The sequence below is a fragment of the Arvicola amphibius genome, chromosome 3 (assembly GCF_903992535.2).
Source record: "Arvicola amphibius chromosome 3, mArvAmp1.2, whole genome shotgun sequence".
NCBI lineage: Eukaryota > Metazoa > Chordata > Mammalia > Rodentia > Cricetidae > Arvicola > Arvicola amphibius.
In genome coordinates, this window is record NC_052049.1 from 122,243,851 (window position 1) to 122,254,897 (window position 11,047).

General features: G+C 43.5%; 1 pseudogene; it reads right to left on the minus strand.

The window, feature by feature from the left end:
• Positions 1-215: 215 nt before the first annotated feature.
• On the minus strand, positions 216-1,866 carry LOC119809386 (annotated as a pseudogene).
• Positions 1,867-11,047: the final 9,181 nt, after the last annotated feature.

Sequence of the window (11,047 nt, forward strand, 5' to 3'; positions counted from 1 at the left end):
TTGCAACTTTTATTAAAATAAATTTCACCTGTAAATGCAAGATTATTGGTGATGTGATCACAATTTGTTTGGATAACGGTTGAATTTTTACATTAAAAAATAGCAAAGTTTCAACTAAGGGACAAATATGACATCATATTCATTTACATCAATGCCACGGTCCAAAATACATTTTCCTCTATGCTTCTAATCCTATTGCTGCACAGCAAGGGCTTCTAGTGGGAGTTAGCGTCCAGTCTGCTCTTGATCAAGACAACAGTAGACAGATGTTGCCTGATGTCTGGGTAATGTTGGATGTGGCAGAACCAGCGTTAGGATAGTTCTCCTTTTCTTGGACTGTCAGGTCAACTACAAAGTGATGGAGCCCGTAGTACAGTAGAGTACCCACCACGGTAACAGTATCTCCTGCAAGGTAGGCTTTATCTTCAGACAGGAATTAAGATCTTTAGTCAGAGTGTGGGTTCTTCTTTACTGGAGTGTCCGTCTATCCTAGTGATCCTGCACTCTCGCCACGGCTGCAAGGCTCCCCGGCCAGGGTTCTTTATTGGTGTGCTTGACTAGGTGAGTTGCAGTGGTAGTTAATGTCATTAGACTTGGGCTATTGTTTGTTTGTAGAACTGGAATCTGCAGCTTGCTCTGGGCACTGTACTTGTTCCCCGGCCTCAGTCCCAGGGATTTTTCCAGTGACTCAGCTCCATGGCCACTGCCATCTTCTCCCCCTTTTCTCTTCTTGCTTCCTTTCAGATAACTCATTTTATTTTTCATATTTTTAGTCTTCATTGAAGTGAAATTTGCATAACATAAACCAGGCCATTTCAAAATGAAAAAATCCAATGGTGTTTGGTAGGTACCTACATTGTATGACCAATACGTCAGTCTAGTTTCGAGCCATTTTCATTATCCCACAAGGAGATGTCATATCCACCTCTTTTTGTGGACTGGAAATGGATCAAAGGGCCTTGTGAGCGCTCTACCACTGAGCCACATCCCCGGGTCTTTGTGCTGTAAGATAAAGCCGCACTATGTAGCTCAGGCTGGCCTCAAACCCAGCTTCCTGCCTCAGTCTTCGGAATGCTGCTATCACACGCACAGACCACCATACCCCGCTGCCCTTTGGGCAATTGCTTCTCAACTACCCAAGAGGATGCCCAAGAATCTACTTCCCTGTCTCTGGTAACCACAGATATACATTGCTTCTATAGATTATGAATAGATCAAGCGGGTTTTTTTAATTGCTTCTCTGCCAGCTGGTAATTATTCATCAGTTTACTTATCTTTTAGTGATTACCTCAGAGGTTAGACACCCCTAACTTCTTAGATTTTTACGTAAAGCAATATATTTGCTTTATTACTTCCAGGGCAAGGAAACTACTTAAGAACATTCACCTAGTATTGCCTCCCTCAGGACCTGTGAAGATGACAAAAGCCAAGGCTAGCTGCTAGACTGTTGGCACCATGTTCTCCTTGGCTTCCTGTCTACTCAAGTCAGCAACTATATTGTAGAGGGAGGTGCCCACAGACTACTCGGTGCCTACCAACTCGCTACCTTCTCTCCATGACTTCGTCTCCTCTGTGCCTTTTGACTTGATGGTTTTGACGGCTTTGTGATCTTGTCTAGCCTTTTCAGGTGCCTGTGAGGCTGCTCTTCAATAAACTACTCTGCCGCGGTTGAGGGCAGAGTTCGATGCCTTCATTTTGCAGCAAGGACACAGGAGCCTCGAGGGAGAAGTCAGTGGTCTAATTTTACAGCTAATTAAGGCAGGCTGGATTTAGAACCCAGGCCTCCTGGTGCCCATTTCTGTGCTGTCTACCACAGCAGACTGGGTAACAAAGCAGTCTTACTCCATCAAACTTCAGATGAGCCATTGCTTGCTCCTTTAAGAATGATTTCTTTTGGAATTGCTCTATTTCTAAGCACTGGGCAAATAAATAAGATTTCTTTCTTTCTTTTTTTTGCCATCAAGATCTTCTCTTTGAGGTTTCAGCAGTTTTATTTTGATTTGATAACTGTAGTTTTCTTTGACTTTATCCTATTTTGATCATATAGTTTCATGAATCTAAGCCAGTGGTTCTCAACCTGTGGGTCTCCACTCCCACAGGGGTCACATATCAGATATCCTGCATGTTAGATATTTGCACTATGATTCATAATAGCAGCAAAACCTCCACAGGGGTCACACACCAGATATCCTGAATATTAGATATTTACATTATGATGCATAACATCAGAAATTATAGTTATGAAGAAGCAACGAAAATAATTTTATGGCTTGGGGGTTGGTCTCCAGAACATAAGGAACTGTATTAAAGGGCTGCAGCTTTAGGAAGGTTGAGAACCACTGATAAACTCTGAGGGTTTTTTGACACTTGTGATATCATCTCTTGATTTCTAGCACTCACTTTATGCTCCTCATCTTATCACTCATGTGTTACTTGTAGGTGTAACCCCCTCAGGAATTATGCAGACTTGACGGGTGCATGAGAGGTAGGCAAGGATATAGTTGAAGAAATGGGTATAGCTGTGTGTTACAGACACACAGAACGAGAGAAGCCTAAATCAAACACCTTGTTATCTTTACTTACGAAACAAGAGGGAGGCACCCAGGTTTGTGGTAGCAACCTTTCCTCTCTGGGAACCGACTGACCTCATCTGCTTGAACCTATGTGACTTACGGCTGTAACTTGGCTCAAATCAGCAGGATGGGCAGAGGGAAGAACTGTTCATAACCCCTCCCTTCAGGGTCTTCCTTAGACATCTATGTCCCATTGAATGGATTTGTTTATGGTCACAAGCTATGTAAGGGAGACTGGGAAATGTATTCTTGATTCTGGGATACCGCTTCTTGGGCTGACATTTAGAGGTTCTATTATTGGGGGGGGGGGGGAGGTTAGTAAATACTGAAGGACAATTAGCAGTCCCCCGCCTACCAAACAGTTATTGTAAATGCAATAGGTTATAAACCGAGGCCTTGGAAAAAGAAATTGGAAAAATGTCACAAAGATTGGGCATTGAAGGGCGAATATGAGTTCAATCAAAGATCATTCAGGGTCAAACGCCCCTGCCAGGCTTCCTGCCTAAAATGTTCTTTAATCCTCCCTTAATAATTAATCTCCTGGTTAAATGTTCATTAGCTAGATTACTGCATTTGGTACTATTCAGCTTAACTTTTATTATACAAGCAATACACAGTCACACTTTTAAATATTAGAAAGTAGAGTCAAACAAGAAGAACATTAAGATCACATGTGATTCCTTAACCTGAACTAGGTTTTGGTAAAGCTATATTCAGACTTGTACCTGTGTGTCTCCCTCCCTGATAATATTCCTGAGATCACTGTAAGCCCCTCACCTGCCTAAGATGCACACCTGCATCTTATTAAGCCTTACAGCAATGCGTAAGGTAGGACTCGTCATCCCCGAAGAAGAAGAGCAGAAAGACATTTACAAACCTACCCCACCATTCAGGCACTGATATCCTAATCTATGTGTACATACTGACTTGCTTTTTAACCTTTGATTATAAAAGTTTTAACCATACGACATTGGAGAAGAAACACTAGCAAGAGAGCACACACCCTGTTTTAGCTCCAGGGGCCATCAGCTCACCGTCAGCCCTGTTGTACTTGTTCTGCTTGCCAGCCTGGACCCTGATTATTCTAGAGCAAACCGTGAACTCCATGCCGCCTCAGCCACAGCACCTGTGTCTCCAGTGAGAACTTACTTAAAGCATATACCATCCAAATGAACAAATCCTACATGATACACTTGGTACCAGTACTTCAGCCTCAGCTACGAGTTCATGCACGGTTTATTTGCCTTGGGACCTCACATGCTCCCCGAGAGCAAGAATTCACAGTGAGACTGTGCTCCGTGGCACCCTGTCCTCTTTGCAAACGCTCAACCTACCATATGGGCTAGAGAACCTCTGTGACTCATTATACATCTGTTCATAACATTTTGTAGATTTGAGGGGTTACCTTAAACAGGCAAATTATGATATTAATTTGTAATTTTCTTTACTAAGGACCCAGTAAATGGCATTTCTATGCTCTATCCTTTCTGGCATATATTTCTCTTTTTATGACCTGCAGGGCTCTTTGATCTCTAATGAGGTTCTATTCTATTTCTGTTTCATGCTCAGCTGGTCTGAGATCATAAGTGGATCCTTATAATGCTTTTAACCCATCTACACATTCGCCCATCAAATTAACTGAGTACCAATTATTTGACAGAGAGTGTAACTGACAGATATGGTCCCTGTGTCTATGGATTTATAGTCTAGAAAAGGAGAGAAAGAGAAAATATAGTCAGACAACTAATTAGAACAACTTCGAGTCCTGATAAGTAGTATATAAAGGTAAAGAAGGAACAGATACAGAAAACCATGATAGAAACTGCTTTCAAAACCCTTTAGAAACAATGTGCTTTTACTTGCTTGACGTTTCTTTTAAAAGCAGCTTCCATGGCTGGTGTTTAGAAGCAACTGCACCTTTCCAAATGATTTTGGTAACTGGTTCCTGCTAGCTACTTATTACATCCTGGATGGGTTTGTTGTTGTTGTTGACTCAGGTGGTGGTACTGGGGCCTTTGCACTCAGTTTCCTTAGTGGAAAGAGTGCCCTCCCTGAAACAACTCTCCCATTGGGAAGTAGCATGGTTGCCACAGGGTTTGCTAAGTCATGTTTTAGATGGTGCTTGCTTAATCCATGATTTTTTTAAAACTTGGGTAAGAATAAGGTCCATTGAAAAAGATGAGAGACACGGGCTCAAATAGCGCTTCTTCTAATCCCTAGTCCTCAAGCATGATGCCCTCAAGGGCCCTTTGGGGTTCACACGTTCACCCAACAAATTAATTGAGCACTTAGTATTTGCCAAAGACTGTGACTGACAGATGTGGTCCCTGCTCATATGAACTTATAGTCTATGAACAAGATAGATAAGCGGGGAGAGAGAGACTGCTCAGGGGATCTCTAAAGGCAGTGTGTGGGATGGAGCTGTCTGGAATCCAGGCTGGTGGCAAGGACACTGTTGAGAGCGTCTGAGTCTCTGGGGCACTGTGAACATTAATGGCACTGGCTTCTCTTGTTAATGTCCTTTGTAATTTGCCTTTTGGGCTGGATGTAGCTTAGCACATTGCCACTTGGCAATTTTTGGAGATAAAAATATCGCTAAGTGTAGTTATGACCATTTTGTCGCTGTGGGGCTTCCATTTTTCCAAATTGAAGCAAACCACGAAAAGAGAGAATCTTGTGCCATCAAAGTCATCAAGTCTAACACAGCAGGCTGTTCAAATGAGGGTTTGAGAGGGATGTTCAAGCAATGTCCCAGCAGGTCCTGCTAGTGCCGGGATAGCGCAAACACGCAGGCATAACCACTTCGATGAAAATTAACTGTGTAATTGATGATTACTAAATCAAGTGCATTTGGTTCAAGACACTTTAATCCCATTCTGGAAAAATAAACCAAATATGAATTTATGACTAATGTCCTGCAGCATGCTGTCTTCAGCCATAATACCCACATTCCACACGGTCCTATGGAGTCTGGTGATGGAGGGGGAAGTGTTCTGCATATAAATACTCTGAACCGTATCTAATACTTCGCCTTCTACTAGATACGGAGTGGGCGTCTAAGCAAACATCGAGAATGATGCAGCAAGTATTTCTGCGCAGAGTTCCTGAGTGTTTCCCATAGGCTAGACTCTTCGGAGTGAGTCTTTCAGTCAAAGGATATACACATGTGAATGTTTAATAAACTGCTTTGCTTCCCGACGCCATTTAAGCACAGCACCAGTTATAAAAGTGGTCTTTCCATTAAGTTTTTTTTTTTTTTTAAGTGGGGTCCTATGTAGTCCAAGCTGGTCTTGAACTGATTTGTGGTTGAGGATGACCTGGAAATTTTGATGGTCCTCCCAGCTGCCACACCTAGCTTCAAGGTCTCTCTCCTTTAAATTCTTCCAGGCTGGATTTCCTTGGCCTCTAGTTAAAGAGTTCCTTGCTTCCTTTGAGAGAAGTGAGAGTCAAGGTGTCGTTGTTCCCTTACTCTGCGCGTGGACCGAGGACACCTGTCCAGGGCCGCAGCGGTGACTCTCCGTGTAGGAAGAGCAGTGCTTTCGCTGTCTCCTGGTTTTCCCCAGTTTCTCAGACTCTCCAGTTTCGTCTCCAGCTGCATCTGTTCAACAGTCGTTCTGCTTCTCCGGCTGTGCTGACGCACTTCCTCCGTGTGTCCTCCCTTCATTTCATCTTACACGAGAAACTTGCCGTTTGGATGAGTAGTTTTCAACAGACAAGTCACAGGACAAAATGGCAGCCTACAGAATAGGAAAAGATCTTCACCAACCCTACAATCAGACAGAGATCTGATCTCCAAAATATACAAAGAACTCAAGAAATTGGTCATCAAAAGAATAAATAACCCAATAAAAAATGGAGTACAGGGGGCTGGAGAGATGGCTCAGAGGTTAAGAGCACTGAGTGCTCTTCCAGAGGTCCTGAGTTCAATTCCCAGCAATCACATGGTGGCTCACAACCATCTATAATGAGATCTGGTGCCCTCTTCTGGCATGCAAGCATACATGGAAGGAAGGAATGTTGTATACATAATAAATAAATAAATCTTATTAAAAAAATGGGGTACAGACCTAAACAGAGAACTCTCAACAAAGGAATCTAAAATGGCTGAAAGACACTTAAGGAAATGCTCAACATCTTTAACCATCAGAGAAATACAAATCAAAACAATTCTGAGATTCCATCTTATACCTGTAAGAATGGCCAAGATCAAAAACACTGATGACAACTTATGCTGGAGAGGATGTGGGGTAAAGGGAACACTCCTGCATTGTCGGTGGGAGTGCAAGCTGGTACAACCCCTTTGGATATCAGTATGGTGATTTCTCAGAAAATTAGGAAACAACCTTCCTCAAGACCCAGTAATACCACTTTTGGGTATATATCTAAAGGATGCTCAATCATACCACAAGGATATATGCTCAGCTATGTTTATAGCAGCATTGTTTGTCATAGCCAGAACCTGGAAACAACCTAAATGCCCCTTGACTGAAGAATGGATAAGGAAAATGTGGTTCATTTACACAATGGAGTACTACACAGCAAAGAAAATAATGACACCTTGAAATTTGCAGGCAAATGAGTGGAGCTAGAAAACATCATATTGAGTGAGGTACCCAGACCCAGAAAGATAAATATCATATGTACTCATTTGTAAGTGGTTTTTAAAGATAAAACAAAGAAACACCAGCCTACAAATCACAATCCCAGAGAACCTAGACAACAATGAGGACCCTAAGAGAGACATACATGGATCTAATCTAAATGGGAAGTAGAAAAAGACAAGATCTCCTGAGTAAATTGGGAGCATGGGGACCACAGTAGAGGGTTGAAGGTGAGGGGAGAGATGGGGAGGGGAGCAAAGAAAAATGTAGAGCTCAATAAAATCAATTTAAAAAATGGAAGGGGAAAAGCCCATGTGGCTCAACTCTACAGAAAAAACTACAGGCAACTAGGGAATGCTGAGAGCAGGAGAAATAGTCTTCCCCAGGGAAGAGCGCACCAACTGGCTATCTAATACCAGTAGTTAGCTATGAAGACATATGCATACCAGGAGCATTGTATGGACGGAGTAGATTGTAGTTAGGAATCTATATGTCTGTACATATATACATGCAATAACAATTAATGAAGAAAGAGGCTGTGAATTTGAAAGAGATCAAGGAGGGGTGTATGAAAGGGCTTGGAGGGATGAAAGGGGAGGGAGAAATGACATAATTACATATTAGTCACAAAACCAAAGTGGGAACTAAGTGCTGCCATTTTGTTTTGTTTGACAGGCAATGCAGTCAACATCCTGAGTGGCAGTGTGAAACCAAGGATCAGCTCAAAGCCACTCCCGCCTCACCTCTGAGGTGCTCCCTTGCTCACTGTCTACTTGCTTGTTTTAACAGGGCTGATACAGCTGCCGCAAGCCAAAGTGGACTTTAAAAAGGCTTTTCACACTGCTGTAAGAGCAACCCAAAACCAGTTTGTGGAATGTTCTATTGTATTTAATCATGGGGGAAGGGAGGCATGTACATGACCCAACCTAGGATTGATGTATGCAGGCCTAGGATTTTTGTTTCTGTTTTTGTTTTGAGACAGAGTCTCGCTATGTGGTCCTAGCTGGCCCTGCTTGCTATGTAGTGTATGCTAGCCTCAGACTCATAAAGATCTGCCTGCCTCTTCCTGACAAGTACTGGGATTAAAGGTGCACTTCATCGTGCTTGATGTCCCCACCCTCAGTCTTGTGACGTTCTTGTTGCCTCTGGTTCGTACAATCCTCTCTCTCTCTCTCTCTCTCTCTCCCCTCTCTCTCTCCCTCTCTCTCTCTCTCTCTCTCTCTCTCTCTCTCTCTCTCTCTCTCTCTCTCTCTGTCTGTCTCTCTCTCTCTCTCTCTCTCTCTCTCTCTCTCTCTCTCTCTCTCTCTCTCTCTCTCTCCAGCAGGATTCCCCAAGTTCAACCCAATGTTTGGCTGTGGGTCTCTGCATCTGTTTCTATCAGTCGCTGATGAAGCCTCTCTGATGACAGCTGGGGTAGGCACAAATCTATGAATATTCCAGAACATTAGGCATCATTAGACATTTTCCCCCTCTCCAATCATGTTTAGTTCTATCCTAGGTCCCTGGGCTACCTAGCCTCTGAGTCCAGCACTCCAGGCAGTGTCAGGGGGTGGGCTCTCTGCTGGCTGGATCTCAGGCTCAACAAGTCATGGTTGGTCACTCCCACAACCTCTGTGCTACCCTCACTCCAGCACAGCCCATAGACAGAACAGAGTGCAGGCTAAAGGTTGTGTGGCTGGGCTAGTTTCCCCTCCTGACACTAGCAGTCTTGCCTGGTCACAGGAGATGGTCAGTGTGAGCTGCATAGCCACTGTTGCTAAGAGTCCTGGGTAGGGTCCTCCTTGTAGATTCCTGGAAGTTTCCCTTGCCCCAGGATTCTACTTGACCCAGCAATGATGCTCCCCTCCTTACCAGTCATCTCTTTCAGTACTCTTTCCTTCCACCAAACTCAATCCCTCACGTTCCTATCCCCACTGCCTCCAGTCCCGCCTCAAGATCTCTTCTATTCCCCCTTCCCGGAGAGATTCATGCATCCCTCTTGGGACCTACAAAGGCATTTTCTTAATTGAGGTTCCCTCTTCTCATAAGACTTTAGCTTGTGTCAAATTGACATCAAACTATCCAGTACAAAAGGTATCATTAATATTCCTTTCCCAGTTAGATTTTGTCAAGTTGATACAAATCTAGACATACTGGGGGAAGAGGGAGTCTCACCAGAGGATTTGCCTCCATCAGACTGGGCACATTTGTGGGGTGTTTTCTTAACTAATTGATGGAAGAGGTTCCAGCACATCGCGGGTGCCATCATCCCTGGGCAGGTGGACCTGGGCTGCAGAAGGAAGAAAGCGGAGTGGGAGCCTGGGAGGAAGTCAGTCCAGTGAGCAGGGGTTCCCCATGGACTCTGCTTCAGTCCTAGTTTCAGGTTCCTGCGTTGGTTTCCCTAGCTTGCTGATAAATTATGACCTGGGAGTCATAAGATGAAATAATATCACCCCCCCCCCCATTGTTTTTGGTTAGTGTTTTAGCATAGCCACCGAAACCAAGCTAGTACAAATCCTAAGCTAGCGTTTTTTGTGGCTGCGCGTTCTTATTCTTCTTGGGTACAAAGGCTGCTTCTTGGGGCAGGGGTGTATTCAGATTTGCTTTTTTTTTTTTAACTAGCACTTACAAATTGCTGTATAATTTCATATTCCCGCCAGCAGTGGATAGGCGCTCAAGCTGTTTCATATCTTACAAATATTTGTTCTTTTCAGTCTTTCTAATTTTAGCCATTCTAATAGTTTTGATGTCTATTTCTTTGCTAACTAATGGCTTTGAGCTTCTCCCCTCACTTTTTTAAGGTGCAAGCAGGCCCCCATTTCGGTTTTGACTCATTTTCTGCTGTTTCTCTGAAGTGGGAATGGTGTGGTTCCTAAGGTTTTTTGGAATTAAGCTCAAAGGAATAGATCACAAAGTTCAAGGATGCTCTATACATTCCTAATTCAGATTAACATAAGCCTTTGTTAATAAGACAAAAAATTGTAATTAATCACATGCATATAATTTACTTGCATTTGTTCTGTTTTGTAAAGCTGATTTCAATTATAGATATTTATAAAGAAAATGAGTATCTGGCATTGTTTACAAGCTAACACTTCCAGAGTTTTTATGAAAATTATATGAGTTAAAAGATGAATTTTTGTAAATTTTCCTTAGCAGTCTTTTTTTTTATTTTTAGAAAGTAATACAAACTGTTCAAGGCTAGCCTCAACACATTCCCAGACTGGCAAGTGCACTTGGTGCCCCACACTGCTTTTGGTTTGTGCGTTCGCTCAGTATGCCTGCCACAACCCTGACCGCCGTTATCTGTGCTTCACAGGTGACACCGGAGCATCCTCAGAGAAGTTAAGTGATTTGCCCAAGGCCTTGAAGTTGATACTGGATCATGAACTAAGACAAACAGGTTTGTGTCGTGGTCCATGGTGGCTTCTAGGGGAATCATCTGGACTCTTCAGAGCCCAATGTGTTATCCGGTCCTGTGAAAACAGCTCATTCATCTGCTTCACTGAAGGAGCACCGCGTTCTAGCCCAGAAGTCCAGATCCAGGCAAGGATAGGGAAGGCCTACATTTAGTGAGGGTGATGGAGTAGAGATAGATGTGTCTTCTGGGTTTCTGTAGAGAAGGATGTTTCTTCCATGGAGAATCAGTTGGGGACAGTAGTGTGAATAGAGGTTCTCTCCTCTTTGAGGAAACACTGTCATGCCTCGGAAGTCTGTCAGGACACCGGCTCAGCACCTTCTTCCCTCTCAGGGGTAGTATTAGTGGTGTTTTGATTTTCTCCTTTGCTGACTGATAGATGAGTTCACCTCAGTTTTAGGTAGCTCCATCCCACATTCCTAAGCCTTCCCCTGGATCCACGTGATGGCGGTAGCGCGTACCCAGGCTCTCACGCC